Source organism: Hypanus sabinus, chromosome 7 (genome assembly GCF_030144855.1).
Source record: "Hypanus sabinus isolate sHypSab1 chromosome 7, sHypSab1.hap1, whole genome shotgun sequence".
NCBI lineage: Eukaryota > Metazoa > Chordata > Chondrichthyes > Myliobatiformes > Dasyatidae > Hypanus > Hypanus sabinus.
Window position 1 is genome coordinate 175,916,212 of NC_082712.1, and position 18,223 is coordinate 175,934,434.

Consider the following 18,223-nt stretch of genomic DNA (forward strand, 5'->3'; position numbering starts at 1 on the left):
AGATACAGTGAAAAGCTTGTCTTGTATACTGTTCATACAGATTAGATCATTACACAGTGCATTGAGGTAGAACAATAGAGATAGTAAATTTAGATTTAAATGTGTAAAACAATTATAATAGAAGTTACAGGGTCATAGAACACTACAGCACAGAAACAGGCCCTTCAGCCCATCTTGTCTGTGCCAAATTCAATAATATTGTTACACAAGAGAATGAAAGAACTAGAATTGGAATTGGTTTATTAATGTCACATATACAGAGACACAGTGAAAAGCTTGTCTTGCATGCTGTTCATACAGATCAGATCATTATACAGTGCTTTGAGCAGGAACAAGAGAGAAAGAGAATTTGCATTATAATCGTGTAGAGTGGTTATAATGCAAGTCTCGAATGAATCAGCTTGCCGAGAGTCATCACCCTCTGGCGCCATCTAGAGGAAGGGGAAGAAACACCCAACAGCCATAAAGAAGCTTGATGTTATCCAGGCTGGAGCGGCCTTGACAGTCGGCCCCTCAGCCACCTCTGCCGACCCCCGCCCCATGCACTCACTCACGCCAACACTGGCTGAGAGTACACTGCAATTGCACACCAAGTCTGCACCTCACAAACCAGTCATCCCCACTGCCAAGTTCAAAAGCAACCAGCAAAGATGTCCTGCTTCAGAAGGGCTTACCAGTGCCCAAGAAAAGCAGGGTGAGCTGCTTCACCAACTATCACCCAGAAGTACTCACATCTACTGTGATAAAATGCTTTGAGAGGTTGGTCATGGTTAGAATTAACTCATGCCCGGGCAAGGAGCTGGACCCGCTGTAATCTGCCTACCACCACAACAGGTCTACAGCAGAAGCCATCTCACTGGCCCAGCCTTGGAGCACCTAGACAAACAGCAATCCATCGATTGGGCTGCTGCAATTGATTACAGCTCATCATTCAACACTGTTAGACCATTTCTAATCCACCAGCCCCTGTAATCTAAGGCCCCTGTAACTCCCTCTTCAACTGGATCCTTGTCTTCTTCATCAGGAGTTCACAGTCAGTAACATCTCCATCTCACTGACAATCCACACAGGCACATCCAAGGATGTGTGATTAGCCCTCTGCTCTACTCTCTCGACACTCATGGATGTGTGGCTGGGCACAGCTCATACACATCTGTAATTCGCCAGTGGCACCACTACTGGCAAAATTCCGGACGGTGATGAGGAAGCAAGATAGATCCGCTGGACGAGCAGTGTCACAACAACAACCTCACACTCAACATCTGCAAAACCAAGGAATCGGTTGTGAACTTCAAGAAGGGGACGTCAGAAGAACACATACCAGACCTCAGAGGTGGAAGGGGTGAGCAGCTTCAAGTTCCTGGGTGTCAATATCTCTGAAGATCTATCCTGGGTCTAACGCATCAATGCAATCCCAATGAAGGCACATATAATATTAAGAGTAAAGAATCTGAGGAGATTTGGTGTGTCAACAAAGACTCTCTCGCAAATTTCCACAGATGTACCTTGGAGAGCATTCTGAGTGGTTGCACATAGGCGCCTCCAATATGCAGGACTGTAAGAGGTTGCAGAGGGTTATGCACACAGCCACTTCCATCACATGCAGGACTCTTCCCACTTGGCAGACATCTGCAAAAGGCAGAACCTCAAGAGGCGGTATCCATCATTAAAGTCCTTTAACATCCAGATAATGCCCTTTTCTCATTACTATCATTTGGTGCCTGAAGCCACAACCTCAAAGTTTTATGAACAGCTTTTTCCCCGCCATCATCATTCCTGAATGACCCAAGAACCCATGAACACTACCTCACTATTCCTTTTTTGAGTATTTATTTCCCTATTTCTATAGTAATTTGTTAAAGCCTGCACTGTACTTCTGGCACAAAATAATAAATCTTACGACAGATGTCAGTGACAATAAACCTAATTCTAGTTCTGATTCCTGCAAGTTACTGATGACAATAACCTGGAAATGTCACACCATTTCTTCATCGTCACTGCATATAAATCCTAGAATTCCCTCCCTACCACCACAGCATGCAGTCGTCACTCAGACTGCAGTGGTCCCAGTAGACAGCTTGTCCTCATTTCTGAAGGACAGCTGAAGATGGAGCAATAACCGTGGACCATCCCGGCTATATCCACATTGTCCTTTGGTTCTGATTGCACAATAAAGGCAAGGAAAAGATATTAAACGCTCATAAATTCTATTCTCTCCCTCTGCTGCCCGTAACACTGCTGGGCTTTAGGGCAGCAAAGTAGGTCCTCCATCTCCAGCAGTTCATCGTGTCAGTAGCTCAATTTTCACTGCCATGCAAGACCCAGGTGAATACTGTTGCACTCAGAAGTGAAAGGATTCTTCATTGCAGTCTCGGTAACAATTTTGTTTAACCAATCAGGATCTTAGCCCTGAGCTGAACCCCCAAATCTGGACAGCTAGTGGACCACTCTTAATCTGGCCTCTACCCTTTCACCCTACCCTTTCACCCTATGGATGACCCTACCAAAGCCCTGAATTCGGCCAATGTAACACCCTGGGTCACCAAACAACAACAAGGCTGTGATCCTCTCCGATGACAAGTTCTATCGTCATCTGTAAAACACGAGCAGAGGAGGTGATGTCAAGTGGGATTGTCCAGGAGAAGGAGTGAACAGCCGTGCTGTTTCCGGACCTCCTGCGAAAATCCAATCATTGTAGCCCACGTTATTACAGGAGATTGTGTCATGTCAGACCTGTCTCTTCATAAGCAATCTGTCTCCTCCTAATCATAGAGTCAGAGTCATACAGTCCCTTTTGGCCCATCTAGTCCATGCTGAACTGTTAATTTGCCTGGTTCAATCAACCTGCACTTCGATTATAGCCCTCCATAACCCTCCAATCCATGTAGCTAACCAAACTTCTCTCAGATTTTTCAATCAAATCTGTATCCACCACTTCCACTGGCAGCTTGTTCCACACTCTCAACCCCTCTGAATGAGGAGGTTCCCCCTCATGATCCCCTTAAATATTTCATCTTTCACCCTAAACCTGTGACTTCTAACTCTAATCTCACCCAACTTGAGGAGAAAATCCAACCTGCATTTACCCTATCTATACCCCTCATAATTTTGTATACCTTTATCAAATCTTCCCTCATTCTCCTATGCTCCAGGATTAAAGTCTTAATCTATTCAACTTTTCCCAATAACTTAGATTCTCAAGCCCTGACAACATATTTGTAAACTTTCCCTGCACTCTTTCAATCTAAAAGCCTCTTAAATGCTTCTATTTTTCTTTTTGCCTCTGTCACCATTCCAGACAAACATTCCAGGCACTCAGAACACTCTGTGTAAAAAGCTTACACCACACAGCTGCTTTAAACTTACCCCGTCATCTTAAATACATGCCCTCTACACTTTGACATTTTGATATGGCTGTCAATGTTATTTACACTTCTTTTAATTTTATAAATTTTTATCAGGCTTCCACTGCTCCAGTGAAAGCAACATGAGTTTACCCAAGCTTTCCTGAATTCCTCTCATCCAGACAGCATCCCGGTAAACCTCTTCTACGCCCTCTCCAAAGCCTCGACACCCTTCCCATAGTGAGGAAACCAGAACTGTTTGCAACACTCGAGATCACTAGAGTTTTATAAAGTTGAAACCTAACTTCCTGACTCAAACTCAATGCCGCAACTCATAAAGGCAAGCATGTCATCTGCCTTCTATGCCACCCCAGCAACTTGTGCTGCCACTTTCAGGGAGCTGTGGACTTGGACTCCAAGATCCCTCTGTACACCAGAAAGAGAATCAGGTTTATTATCATTGGCATATGTTGTGAAACTTGCTGTTTTGTGGAAGTAGTGCATTGCAGTACATAAAAATAACTAAATTACAACAATAAATATATTTCAATTAATTAAATAAGTAATACTTAAATCTATACTAGGCCCAACATATTGATGAAATTACAAAGAAAGCATGACAGAGCTATATTTCATTGGGAGTTTGATGAGATTTGCTATGTCACCAAAGACACTTGCAAATTTCTAAAGATACACCATGGAGTGCATTCTAACTGATTGCATCACCAGCCGCTATGGATGGGCCTCTGTACAGAATTGGAGGAAACGGCAGATCCATCAGATCAGAAAGTTTTAAATTCAGCCTGCCCAGCTTCTAGGACATTTTTAAGGAGCAATGCCTTGAAAAGGCAGCATCCATCATTAAGGACCCCCATCACCCCGGTCATTCCCTCTTCCCATTGCTACAATCATGCCAGAGGTACAGGAGCCTGAAGACACACACTCAATGGTTCAGGAACAGATTTCTGAATGGACATTGAACCCATGAACACCACCTTACTACTTCTTTTTTCTCCTTTTGCACTACTTATTTAATTTAACTTTTTAAAATATATATACACTTCTTACTCTATATAACAGATTCTGTTATTTTGTATTGCAGGGGACTGCTGCCGCATAATAACAAATTTCAAGACATACACTAGTGATATTAAACCTGATTCTGAATCTGAAAAGAGAGCAAAAAAATCGAGGTAGTGTACATGAGTTAATTGTCCATTTAGAAATCTGATGGCTGAAGGGAAGAAGCTGTTCACAAATCATTGAGTGTGTGTCTTCAGGGTCTTGCTGTTAATAGCATACTTTCCCTTTACATTTGATCTTCCAAAATGCAATCTCACATTTGTCTGAATTAAACTCCATTCTGATGACAACCATCTCATATCCTGCTTCACAGTTAACCTCTTCATTCAGATTAAAAGACAGTTCCATCGATCCACACGTGGATTTCATCTCTCTGCCACCAGCAAAGGCAGCCGGCTTTTTACTGTGCATTACTGTTGGAGAATTCTTTTGTAGAATTTTCCATCTCCCTATCAGTCTGCTAATTTAAAACGAGTGTGGAAACTACAAAACCCTTGTAAAGTTTAATTAATTATTAAAATAATCTATCGCATGTGGCAGACCAGCTGTTTGTAACTGTTGCTCAACTTGTGTGAACGTCTGGTGAACCAGAAACCATAAGACCATAAAAATACAGGAGCAGATTTAGGTCATTTGGCCTGTCATGTCTGCTCTGCCATTCCTTCATGACTGATTTATTATCCCTCTCTACTTTAAATATAACCAATGATTTAAGCCACAAGCCAGGCTCTCCACACTCACACTCACCTTGTCCGGTTCTGGGACAGTGTGGTCCCCACTAGGGTGGCACACAGGATGGAGGGGATGCCAGTAGGTGAGATAGGACATGGACCTTGGAATCCTGCACCCTGTCTTTCACATACTGACCAAGATTCCCATTTAATGTAATCCTATTTGCCTGTGTTTGGCCCATATCCTCCGAAACACGGAATGTAAAACATAGAACATTACAGCACAGTAGAAGCCATTTAACCTATTTTAAGATCAATCTAACCATCACTCTCACATAGTCCTCAACTTTTCTTTCATCCATGTGGCTAAGAGCTTAATGCCCCTAATGCACCTGTCTCTACTAACACCTCTGGCAGAGTGTTCTATCCACTCATAATTCTCTGTGTAAAAAATCTACCACTGACATACCCCCTCCCCATGCTTTCATCCAACCACCTTAAAATTATGCCCTTTGTGTTAGCCATTTCTGCCCTGGGAACAAGTCTTTGGTTGCCCGTTCTATCTGTGCTTCTTATCATCCTGTACACCTTAATCAAGTCATCTCTCATCCTCCTTCACTCGAAAGAGAAATGCCCTGGCTCACTCATCCTATCCTCCCTCATAAGGCAGGCAGCATCCTGGTAAATCTCCTCTGCACTTTCTCTAATCCAGGCAGCATCCTGGTAAATCTCCTCTGCACCCTCTCTAATCCAGGCAGCACCCTGGTAAATCTCCTCTGCACCCTCTCTAATCCAGGCAGCATCCTGGTAAATCTCCTCTGCACCCTCTCTAATCCAGGCAGCATCCCTAATCCAGGCAGCATCCTGGTAAATCTCCTCTGTACCCTCTCTAATCCAGGCAACACCCTGGTAAATCTCCTTTGCACCCTCTCTAATCCAGGCAGCATCCTGGTGAATCTCCTCTGCACCCTCTCTAATCCAGGCAGCAACCTGGTGAATCTCCTCCACACCCTCTCTAATCCAGGCAGCATCCTGGTGAATCTCCTCTGCACCCTCTCTAATCCAGGCAGCATTCTGATGAATCTCCTCTGCACCCTCTCTAATCCAGGCAGCATCCTGGTGAATCTCCTCTGCACCCTCTCTAATCCAGGCAGCATCCTGGTAAATCTCTTCTGCACCCTCTCTAATCCAGGCAGCATCCTGGTGAATCTCCTCTGCACCCGCTCTAATCCAGGCAGCGTCCTGGTAAATCTCCTCTGCACCCTCTCTAATCCAGGCAGCATCCTGGTCAATCTCCTCCGCACCCTCTCTAATCCAGGCAGCATCCTGGTCAATCTCCTCTGCACCCGCTCTAATCCAGGCAGCATCCTGGTAAATCTCCTCTGCACCCTCTCTAATCCAGGCAGCGTCCTGGTAAATCTCCTCTGCACCCTCTCTGATCCAGGCAGCATCCTGGTCAATCTCCTCTGCACCCTCTCTAATCCAGGCAGCATCCTGGTGAATCTCCTCTGCACCCTCTCTAATCCAGGCAGCATCCTGGTGAATCTCCTCTGCACCCTCTCTAATCCAGGCAGCATCCTGGTCAATCTCCTCCGCACCCTCTCTAATCCAGGCAGCATCCTGGTGAATCTCCTCTGCACCCTGTCTAATCCAGGCAGCATCCTGGTCAATCTCCTCTGCACCCGCTCTAATTCAGGCAGTATCCTGGTGAATCTCCTCTGCACCCTGTCTAATCCAGGCAGCATCCTGGTCAATCTCCTCTGCACCCGCTCTAATCCAGGCAGCATCCTGGTAAATCTCCTCTGCACCCTCTCTAATCCAGGCAGCATCCTGATGAATCTCCTCTGCACCCTCTCTAATCCAGGCAGCATCCTGGTGAATCTCCTCTGCACCCTCTCTAATCCAGGCAGCATCCTGGTAAATCTCTTCTGCACCCTCTCTAATCCAGGCAGCATCCTGGTGAATCTCCTCTGCACCCGCTCTAATCCAGGCAGCGTCCTGGTAAATCTCCTCTGCACCCTCTCTAATCCAGGCAGCATCCTGGTCAATCTCCTCCGCACCCTCTCTAATCCAGGCAGCATCCTGGTCAATCTCCTCTGCACCCGCTCTAATCCAGGCAGCATCCTGGTAAATCTCCTCTGCACCCTCTCTAATCCAGGCAGCGTCCTGGTAAATCTCCTCTGCACCCTCTCTGATCCAGGCAGCATCCTGGTCAATCTCCTCTGCACCCTCTCTAATCCAGGCAGCATCCTGGTGAATCTCCTCTGCACCCTCTCTAATCCAGGCAGCATCCTGGTGAATCTCCTCTGCACCCTCTCTAATCCAGGCAGCATCCTGGTGAATCTCCTCTGCACCCTCTCTAATCCAGGCAGCATCCTGGTGAATCTCCTCTGCACCCTCTCTAATCCAGGCAGCATCCTGGTGAATCTCCTCTGCACCCTCTCTAATCCAGGCAGCATCCTGGTGAATCTCCTCTGCACCCTCTCTAATCCAGGCAGCATCCTGGTGAATCTCCTCTGCACTTTCTCTGAAGCTTCTACACCTTCCTATAATGAGGTGACCAGAACTGAACACTTAATTCCAAGTGCGCTCTAACCAGTGTTTTATAGAGCTGCGACATTATCTTGTGGCTCTTGAACTCAGTCCCCTGACTAATGAAGGCCAACAAGTCTGAGGATGTAAGGAGAATTCAGTGTGACTTGGATAGGCTGGGTGAGTGGGCAGATATTTGGCAGATGACGTTTAATGTGAATAAATGTGAGGTTATCCACTTTGGGAGTAAGAACAGGAAGGCAGATTATTATCTGAATGGTGTAGAGTTAGGTAAGGGAGGAATACAAAGAGATCTAGGAGTCCTTGTTCATCAGTCACTGAAGGTGAATGAGCAAGTGCAGCAGGCAGTGAAGAAGGCTAATAGAATGTTGGCCTTTATTACAAAGGGAATTGAGTACAAGAGCAAGGAAATCCTCTTGCATTTGTCCAGGGCCCTGGTGAGACCACACCTGGAGTATTGTGTACAGTTTTGGTCTCCAGGGTTTAGGAAGGACATTCTGGCAATTGAGGAAGTGCAGCGTAGGTTCACTAGGTTGATTCCTGGGATGTCCGGACTGTCTTACGCAGAGAGGTTAGAGAGACTGAGCTTGTACACGCTGGAATTAAGGAGATTGAGAGGGGATCTGATTGCAACATGTAAGATTATTAAGGGATTTAACAAGATAGAGGCAGGAAATATGTTCCAGATGCTGGGAGAGTCCAGTACCAGAGGGCATAGTTTGAGAATAAGGGGTAGGTCATTTAGGACAGAGTTAAGGAAAAACTTCTTCTCCCAGAGAGTTGTGGGGGTCTGGAATGCACTGCCTCGGAAGGTAGTGGAGGCCAATTCTCTGGATGCTTTCAAGAAGGAGCTAAATAGGTATCCTATGGATAGGGGAATCAAGGGATATGGGGACAAGGCAGGAACTGGGTATTGATAGTAGATGATCAGCCATGATCTCAAAATAGCGGTGCAAGCTCGAAGGGCTGAATGGTCTACTTCTACACCTATTGTCTATTGTCTATAAGTCAAGTGTAGTTGTCATTCAACCAAACATGAATACCCCTTAATACAGTCAGACGAAAGCACGTTCCTCTGGGGCAAGGTGCAAACCACAGTACTGACAGTCACACGCACAAAAACACATATAGCACATATAAGACAGTAAGCGCAATTCAAATATCAGTAAAATAGTCACACAGGAAATATAGCCCAAGATCATGAGTCCATGTATGTTGCCTTCTTAACAATCCTATCAACTTGCATGGCAACTTTGAGGGATCTATGAATGTGGACCCTGCAATCCCTCCGTTCCTCCAGACTGCTAAGGTTTCCCACACTCGTTATCTTTACCTTTTATTCTGACAGGCACGTGCAAGCCTTGTAACTCTCAAAAATTCTCTTTTGAAGTCCTCCTACTTATCAAATGCTAGAAAACAGCCTGCCCCAATCCACACTGCCAGATCACTTCTGATACCATCAAAATTGGCCTTACTCCAATTCAAAATCTCAACCTGCAGACCAGACCTATCTTTTAACATATTTACTTTAAAACAAATGGGATTGTTGTCACTAGATGCAAGTGTTCCCCGATTCAAACTCCTGTCACCTGCAGTGTCTCATTTCCTAATAGGTGATCCAGTGTCTCACACTCTCTTGTTGTGAGTTCATACCAAAGAAGGAAACTTTCCTGAACACATTTGACAAACTGGGATTCCCAGTCAATATGTGAATTGTTAAAATCACCTACTATAACAACCTTGTGATCTTGCTACAGTCTGTGATCTCTTTACAAATCTGTTCCACTAAATCCCTAGGTCTGTTGGGTGGTCTGTAATATAATCCCATTAACGTGGTCATACCTTTCTTAATCCACCCATAATGTCTCACTAAATGAGTTCTCCAGTCTGTCCTGATGGAGCTCTGCCATGACGTTTTCCCTGACTAGTAACGCCACCCCTCCTACTTTAATCCCTTCCGCTCTGTCCTGTCTAAACCCATGGAACCCCAGACTATTGATCTGCCAGTCCTGCCCCTCCTGCAACCAAGTCTCACTAATGGCTACAGTATCATAATTCCAGGTGTTGATCCAGGTGCCCTGAGCTCATCTGCCTTTCTTACGATACTTCTTATATTGAAATATACACAGCTCAAGCACTAGTTGCACCATGCTCAATCTTTTGAGTCCTGATTTTGTCTGAATTCTTACCAACATCTGTCCATACAACCTCTCCACTAACAGTTCTGGTAGTCTGGTTCCCATCCCTCTGCAATTCTAGTTTAAACACCTCCGTGCAGCATCAGCCAACCTTCCCACTAGAATATTAGACTCCTTCCTGTTCAATTCTTCTGTACAGGTCCCACCTTCCCTGGAAGAGAGCCCAAACATCCGAAAATCTTATGCCCTCCCTCCTACACCAACCCCATTATATAAATGTTAAACCCTACAAAATGGCATAAAAATTGCACAGCAGTATATATTCTGTGAAAATTAGCTCTTTGCAGCAGCTGAACAGTATATTAGATTTGATAAATATTCATCATCATAGCTTGTCACAGCAGACAGCCAGCCACTCTAGTGGTGTTTGGTCAATGTTGAGCAGGTCAGTGTCAGCTGAATCAGGTGAGAGTGGGCAGTGGCACAGAACACGTTCAATGTTCCGCACCCTTTCGCCACACTCACAGGATTCTCTGGTCTTTAAACCCCACTTCACCATATTGTCTCCCGTCCTACAAGCTCCCACTCTCGCTCTGTTGAGAGTGCACCCCTTCCGTCTGTCAAGCAGTGCCCCATCTGGCAACGTTTCTGTGGGTCTTGCACTGTATTGCCTGGTGGGGTTCTGGCTTCTGTTTGTTGCCAGAGGTCAATCTTGTATGTTTAAGGGGATGTTCTGTGTGGTAGTTCCTCCGCTGTAGCAAAGCTTTTCCTCGATTTTAGTCGGTTGGAAACTGGCACATGATGATGTAGTGGGTGCTGTGGATCCGAGTTCTGTTTACCTTTTTCCACTTTTGTTGTAGTGTGTTTTCGGATCTCTGGGGGAGCAACGCCTGCAAGTCTGTAAATGATCTTAGTGAGTGTGGGGCGCAGAGTGCCCGTGATTATTCGGTAGGCTTCGTTAAGCAACGGGTCTATTTTCTTCACATGGGCTGATCTGCCCCACACAGGTGCACAGTATTCTGCAGGTGCATCACAAAGCGCTAGGGCAGTTGATCTAACTGTGTGAGCATCAGCTCCCCATTTCATGCCTGCTAGTTTTTTCAAGACAGATTTGTGAGAGCCAACTTTCCCTCAGAGCTTTTGGATGTGGGTGGCAAAAAAGAGCATCCTACCCAGTGTCACGCCCGGGTAAACTGGAGTCGGATGGTGTTCGAGCTCCTTCCCACACCAGAGGATCTTGAATTTCCGAGCTGCTTCTCGATTCCTCAGGTGGAATGCAGACTCTTGAGTTTTTGATTGAGTTTTTAACCCCGTGACACTGCTAATCCGAAAGGAGGCCAATCCTGACATTACGTGCCAGACCAAGTGATCCAGTGAGTGGTTAAAGGATGATCAATATTAATTAGCATAAACTTAAACTAACATAAATCATTCATAATCTAAGTAACAAAATAAACAAGTAACCATAGAGTTATAGATTCACAGAACACTACGGCACAGAAACAAGCCTATTGACCCATCTAGTCTGTACCCAACTGTTAATCTGCCAAATCCCACCAACCTGCACTGGGGCCACAGCCCTCCATACCTCTGCCATCCACGTACCTATTTAAATTTCTCTTAAATGTTGAAGTCAAAACTGCATCCATCAAATATATAGGCAGCTCTTTCCACACTCTCTCCACCACCCCTCCCACTTCTAAGTGAAAAAGTTCCCCTTGTGTTCCCCTTAAATAATTCACCTCTCACCCCTAACCCATGACCTCTAGTTCTGGTCACACCCAACTTCAGTGGGAAAAGCCTGCTTACATTTACCCTATCTATACCGCTCATAATTTTGTATACCTCTATCAAATGTCCCATCATTTTCCTATGTTGTAGGGTATAAAGTCCTAACGTATTCAATCTTTCTTGATAACTCACATCCTCAAGTCCCAGTAGCGTCCTTGTAAATTTTCTCTTTCTCATCAACAACTAAGATGCAATTGTTTTGAAGGGCATTCCCATGGTGGTGGGGGCTGCCTTTTTGAGGCATCACCTTTTGAAGATATCCTGGGTGCTGGGGAGATGGGTGCTGAGCTGACAACTTTCTGAAGCCTTTTTGCGATCCTGAGCAGTGGTCCCTCTGTACCAGTTGGTGGTGAGCTAACATAAAGCAGAAGCCAGTCTGATCTTGAGGAGTGTGAATCGGGTGCCTCCCCGCACAACACCACCCTCTCCCCCGTAACTCCATCATTAAATCCATTGCAGCACTTTATGTAAAGTAACAGCAGCCCACAACAATCCACGGCTTGGAGCTTGTTGCTCGCAATTTATCAGTGATCTCTAGCAAGGCAAAGACTGCCCCCAAGAGGCAACATGACAGCAGGTCACAGACTCCCACCATTGAGCACGTCTACACGGAGTGCTGTCGCAGGAAAGCAGCATCAAGCATCAATGACCCCCACCATCAGCCATCAGCCATGCTCTCTTCTCACATCTGACATCGGGAAGGAGGTACAGGAGCCTCAGGACCCACAGCACCAAGTTCAGGAACAGTTACTACCCCTCAACCTCAACCAGAGGGGATAACTTTACTCATCCAATAATTGAAATGTTCCTACAGCCTATGGATTCACTATTAAGGACTCTTCATCTCATGCTCTCAATATTCATGTGTATCTATCTATTTATTTATTTGTTTGTTTGTTTATTTTTGTATTGGCACAGATTTTTGAACACTGGTTGTTTATCAGTCCCTCTTGTGTGTGTTTTTTCATTGATTCCTTTGTGTTGCCTTCTATTTACTCTGAATGCCCATGGGAAAGTTAATTTCAGGGAAGTCTATGGTGACATAAATGTACTTTAATAATAAATGTATTAGAACTTTGAACTTTTGAACTGTGAACTTGATGCAGAGTTAGAAATATCACAGGAAGAAGCATCGACTCCAGAATTCAGAAGTCATGAAAATAATAGCTTTGCAATTACCTCAGACTCACATTATAAAACAATTTTAAAAACTGTAAGGAGAGGTTGGACAAACTTTGGTTGCTTCCTATGGAGCAGTAGAGGTTGAAGGGAGACCTGACACAAGAAGCATAGGTAGAATAGACAGCTGCTAGCTTTTGTTCTTCAGGCAAATGGGTTCATCCGCTATGGTAGGAGAAGGAAAACTCTGATCTCAAACCTCCGCTGCCTTGCAGCTACACCCGATCATGGGGAAGGCCTTGGGAGTAAATGCCAAGGAAAAGTCCGGAGCTTGTGTCTCTAAGGCAGTCAATGCTGACTGGCAACTCCTGCCATGCTGGTGCCAAACGGTCTATGACATTCTTTTGGGTTCGTCAGCAGCTTGGCTGGAGAGGTATAATATGATTAGAGATAGTCAGCATGGCTTTGTCAAGGGCTGGTCATGCCTTACGAGCCTGATTGATTAGAGATAGTCAGCATGGCGTTGTCAAGGGCTGGTCATGCCTTACGAGCCTGATTGATTTGAATTTTTTGAGGATATGACTAAACACATTGATGAAGGAAGAGCAGTAGATATAGTGTATATGGATTTCAGCAAGGCTTATTGAGAAAGTAAGGAGGCATGGGACCCAAGGGGACATTGCTTTGTGGATCCAGAACTGGCTTTCCCACAGAGGCAAAGAGTGGTTGTAGCCAAGTCATATTCTGCATGGAGGTCAGTGACCAGTGGTGTGCCTCAGGGATCTGTTCTGGGACCTCTACTCTTTGTGATTTTTATAAATGACCTGGATGAGGAAGTGGAGGGAGGGGTTAATAAGTTTGCTGATGACATAAAGGTTGGAGTGGTGTGGATAGTGTGGAGGGCTGTCAGAGGTTACAGTGGGACATTGATAGGATGCAAAACTGGGCTGAGAAGTGGCAGATGAAGCTCAACCCAGATAAGTGTGAAGTGGTTCATTTTGGTAGGTCAAATATGATGGCAGAATATAGTATTAATGGTAAGACTCTTGACAGTGTGGCAGAAGGATCTTGGGGTCTGAGTACATAGGATGCTCAAAGCAGCTGTACAGGTTGACTCTGTGGTTAAGAAGGCGTATGGTGTATTGGCCTTCATCAATCATGGAATTGTATTTAGATGCTCTATAGGACCCTGGTCAGATCCCACTTGGAGTACGGTGCTCAGTTCTGGTCGCCTCACTAAAGGAAGGATGTAGAAACCGTAGAAAGGGTGCAGAGGCAATTTACAAGGATGTTGCCTGGATTGGGGAGCATGCCTTATGAGAATAGATTGAGTGAACTTGGTCTTTTCTCCTTGGAGCAACGGAGGATGAGAGGTGACCTGATAGAGGTGCATAAGATGATGAGAGGCATTAATCATGTGGATAGTCAGAGGCTTTTTCCCAGGGTTGAAATAGTTTAAGGTGGTGGGGAATAGGTACAGAGGAGATGTCAGGGGTAGGTTTTTTTTTGCTCAGAGAGTGGTGAGTGCATGGAATTGGCTGCCATCAACAGTGGTGGAGGAGGATACGATAGGGTCTTTTAAGAGACTTCTGGGTAGGTACATGAGCTTAGAAAATTAGAGTGCAATGGGTAAGCCTAGTAATTTCTAAGGTAGGGACATGTTCGGCACAGCTTTGTGGGCTGAAGGGCCTGTATTGTGCTGTAGGTTTTCTATGTTTCTATGTTTTTTCTAAAACAGAATCATTTGGTTCAAGATTCAAGTTTCAAGATTGTTTAATAAGGTAAAGAACACAATAATATTCATAAAACCACAATAAATATAAACACATGGGATAGTGTATATGCACAGATTGACTGTATGTCCATAAGGTGATGCTAGGCACCGGAGTGTTTGCACACAAGGTGACTGACAGGAAATGATGAAGTAGTGGTGGTTCGGGTGTGGAGGGATGGGTTAATGGTGGAGGTGTTGATCAGCCTTACTCCTTGGGGGAAGTAGCTGTTTTTGAGTCTGGTGATCCTGGCGTGGATGCTACATAATCTCCTTTCTGGTGGGAGTGGGACAAATTGTCCATAAGCAGGGTGGATGGGTTCCTTAATGATGTTACTGGCTCTTTCCCTGCACCTTTCTGTATATAAATATCAGGTAGGCTGGTACTGGTGATGCATTGGGCAGTTTTAATTATCCCTCATAGAGCCACCCTCCTGTACCAAGAAGAGATGCGTCTTGTTAGGATGCTCTCTACCGTGTATCTGTAGAATGGCCTGAGAATGGATGGGCAAAGTCCAACTCTCTTCAGCCTCCTCAGAAAGTCAGGCATCGACAAGAGAAAATCAGCAGATGCTGAAAGTCTGAGCAACGCACACAAGACTCCGAAAGGTTGACTATACTCTTTTCCATAGATGATGCCATAGTGTGTTGTGTAAGTATGGGAACCGGCAAGCTTTCCTGATTCTGTGGATTGAGTTCGGGTACAATGAGAGGAGCTTAATTACCAGTTTAGCACCGCATCATGGGCCAAAGGGCCTGCTCCGATGATGTTGTGTGGTCTAAAATCTCAAAAGCTCCCACCAATAAGTTAATCTTGAGTTGTTATATTATGAAAAAGTCTGCAAATAATTTGTACGCTATAGGGGAGTTGTTGTGATGGTCAAATTCAGTCTGTGTTGCCTCCAAGCTGAAAGCATAGCAATTGACTTTTTTTCATAGAGCAATACAGCACAGGAGCAGGCCAATCAGCCCACAATGCCATGTCAAACAAGCTAAAAAGCAAACCAAAAACTCCCAAACACTAATCCCTCCTACCTACACCATGTCCATATCCCCCCTTCTACCTTGCATCCATGTGCCTATCCAAACATCTCTTAAAAGCCTCTTATGAAGGAATTCTCCAACTTACAGTAATTTACCCCTTCCCCTCTTCTTCACTTCCTAACTATGGTCTCTTACCTCTTCTTCTCATCTGCCTATCACCACCCCAAGATGCTCCTCCAACCACAGGAAACATCCTCTCCACATCCACTCGATCTGTGTCCTCTGGTACTAGACTCTCCCACCACAGGAAACATCCTCTCCACATCCACTCTATCTGTGGTCCTAGTCTCCCCCACTATAGGAAACATCCTCTCCACATCCACTCTATCTGAGTCCTCTGGTCCTAGACGCCTCCCACCATAGGAAACATCCTCTCCACATCCACGCTATCTGTGTCCACTGGTCCTAGACTCCCCCAGTATAGGAAACATCCTCTCCACATCCACTCTATCTGTGCCCTCTGGTCCTAGACTCCCCCCACCATAGGAAACATCCTCTCCACATCCACGCTATCTGTGTCCTCTGGACCTAGACTCCCCCAGTATAGGAAACATCCTCTCCACATCCACTCTATCTGTGCCCTCTGGTCCTAGACTCCTCCCACCATAAGAAACATCCTCTCCACATCCACTCTATCTGTGTCCTCTGGTCCTAGACTCCTCCCACCATAGGAAACATCCTCTCCACATCCACTCTATCTGTGGTCCTAGACTCCCCCAGTATAGGAAACATCCTCTCCACATCCACTCTATATGTGTCCTCTGGTCCTAGACTCCCCCAATATAGGAAACATCCTCTCCACAACCACTCGATCTGTGTCCTCTGGTCCTAGACTCCCCCAGTATAGGAAACATCCTCCCCTCATCCACTCTATCTGCGTCCTCTGGTCCTAGACTCCCCCACTATAGGAAACATCCTCTCCACATCCACTCTATCTGTGTCCTCTGGTCCTGGTCTCCCCCACTATAGGAAACATCCTCTCCACATCCACTCGATCTGTGCCCTCTGGTCCTAGACTCCTCCCACTATAGGAAACATCCTCTCCACATCCACTCTATCTGCGTCCTCTGGTCCAAGACTCCTCCCACCATAGGAAACATCCTCTCCACATCCACTCGATCTGTGTCCTCTGGTACTACACTCTCCCACCACAGGAAACATCCTCTCCACATCCACACTATCTGTGGTCCTAGTCTCCCCCACTATAGGAAACATCCTCTCCACATCCACTCTATCTGTGTCCTTTGGTCCTAGACTCCTCCCACCATAGGAAACATCCTCTCCACATCCACTCTATCTGTGTCCTCTGGTCCTAGACTCCTCCCACCATAGGAAACATCCTCTCCACATCCACTCCATCTGTGCCCTCTGGTCCTAGACTCCTCCACCATAGGAAACATCCTCTCCCCACCCACTCTATCTGTGTCCTCTGGTCCTAGACTCCTCCCAACATAGGAAACATCCTCTCCACATCCACTCTATCTGTGTCCTCTGGTCCTAGACTCCTCCCACCACAGGAAACATCCTCTCCAGATCCACTCGATCTGTGTCCTCTGGTCCTAGACTCCCCCAATATAGGAAACATCCTCTCCACATCTAATCTATCTGTGTCCTCTGGTCCCAGACTCCCGCACCACAGAAAACATCCTCTCCACATCCACTCTATCTGTGTCCTCTGGTCCTCAACTCACCCACCACAGGAAACATCCTCTCCACATCCACTCTATCTGTGTCCTCTGGTCCCAGACTCCCCCACCACAGGAAACATCCTCTCCACATCCACTCTATCTGTGTCCTCTGGTCCTAGTCTCCTCCACTATAGGAAACATCCTCTCCACATCCACTCTATCTGTGCCCTCTGGTCCTAGACTCCTCCCACCATAAGAAACATCCTCTCCACATCCACTCTATCTGTGTCCTCTGGTCCTAGACTCCTCCCACCATAGGAAACATCCTCTCCTCATCCACTCTATCTGTGGTCCGAGACTCCCCCAGTATAGGAAACATCCTCTCCACATCCACTCTATATGTGTCCTCTGGTCCAAGACTCCCCCAATATAGGAAACATCCTCTCCACAACCACTCGACCTGTGTCCTCTGGTCCTAGACTCCCCCAGTATAGGAAACATCCTCCCCTCATCCACTCTATCTGTGTCCTCTGGTCCTAGACTCCCCCACTATAGGAAACATCCTCTCCACATCCACTCTATCTGTGTCCTCTGGTCCTGGTCTCCCCCACTATAGGAAACATCCTCTCCACATCCACTCTATCTGCGTCCTCTGGTCCAAGACTCCTCCCACCACAGGAAACATCCTCTCCACATCCACACTATCTGTGGTCCTAGTCTCCCCCACTATAGGAAACATCCTCTCCACATCCACTCTATCTGTGTCCTTTGGTCCTAGACTCCTCCCACCATAGGAAACATCCTCTCCACATCCACTCTATCTGTGTCCTCTGGTCCCAGACTCCCGCACCACAGAAAACATCCTCTCCACATCCACTCTATCTGTGCCCTCTGGTCCTCAACTCACCCACCACAGGAAACATCCTCTCCACATCCACTCTATCTGTGTCCTCTGGTCCCAGACTCCCCCACCACAGGAAACATCCTCTCCAGATCCACTCGATCTGTGTCCTCTGGTCCTAGACTCCCCCAATATAGGAAACATCCTCTCCACATCTAATCTATCTGTGTCCTCTGGTCC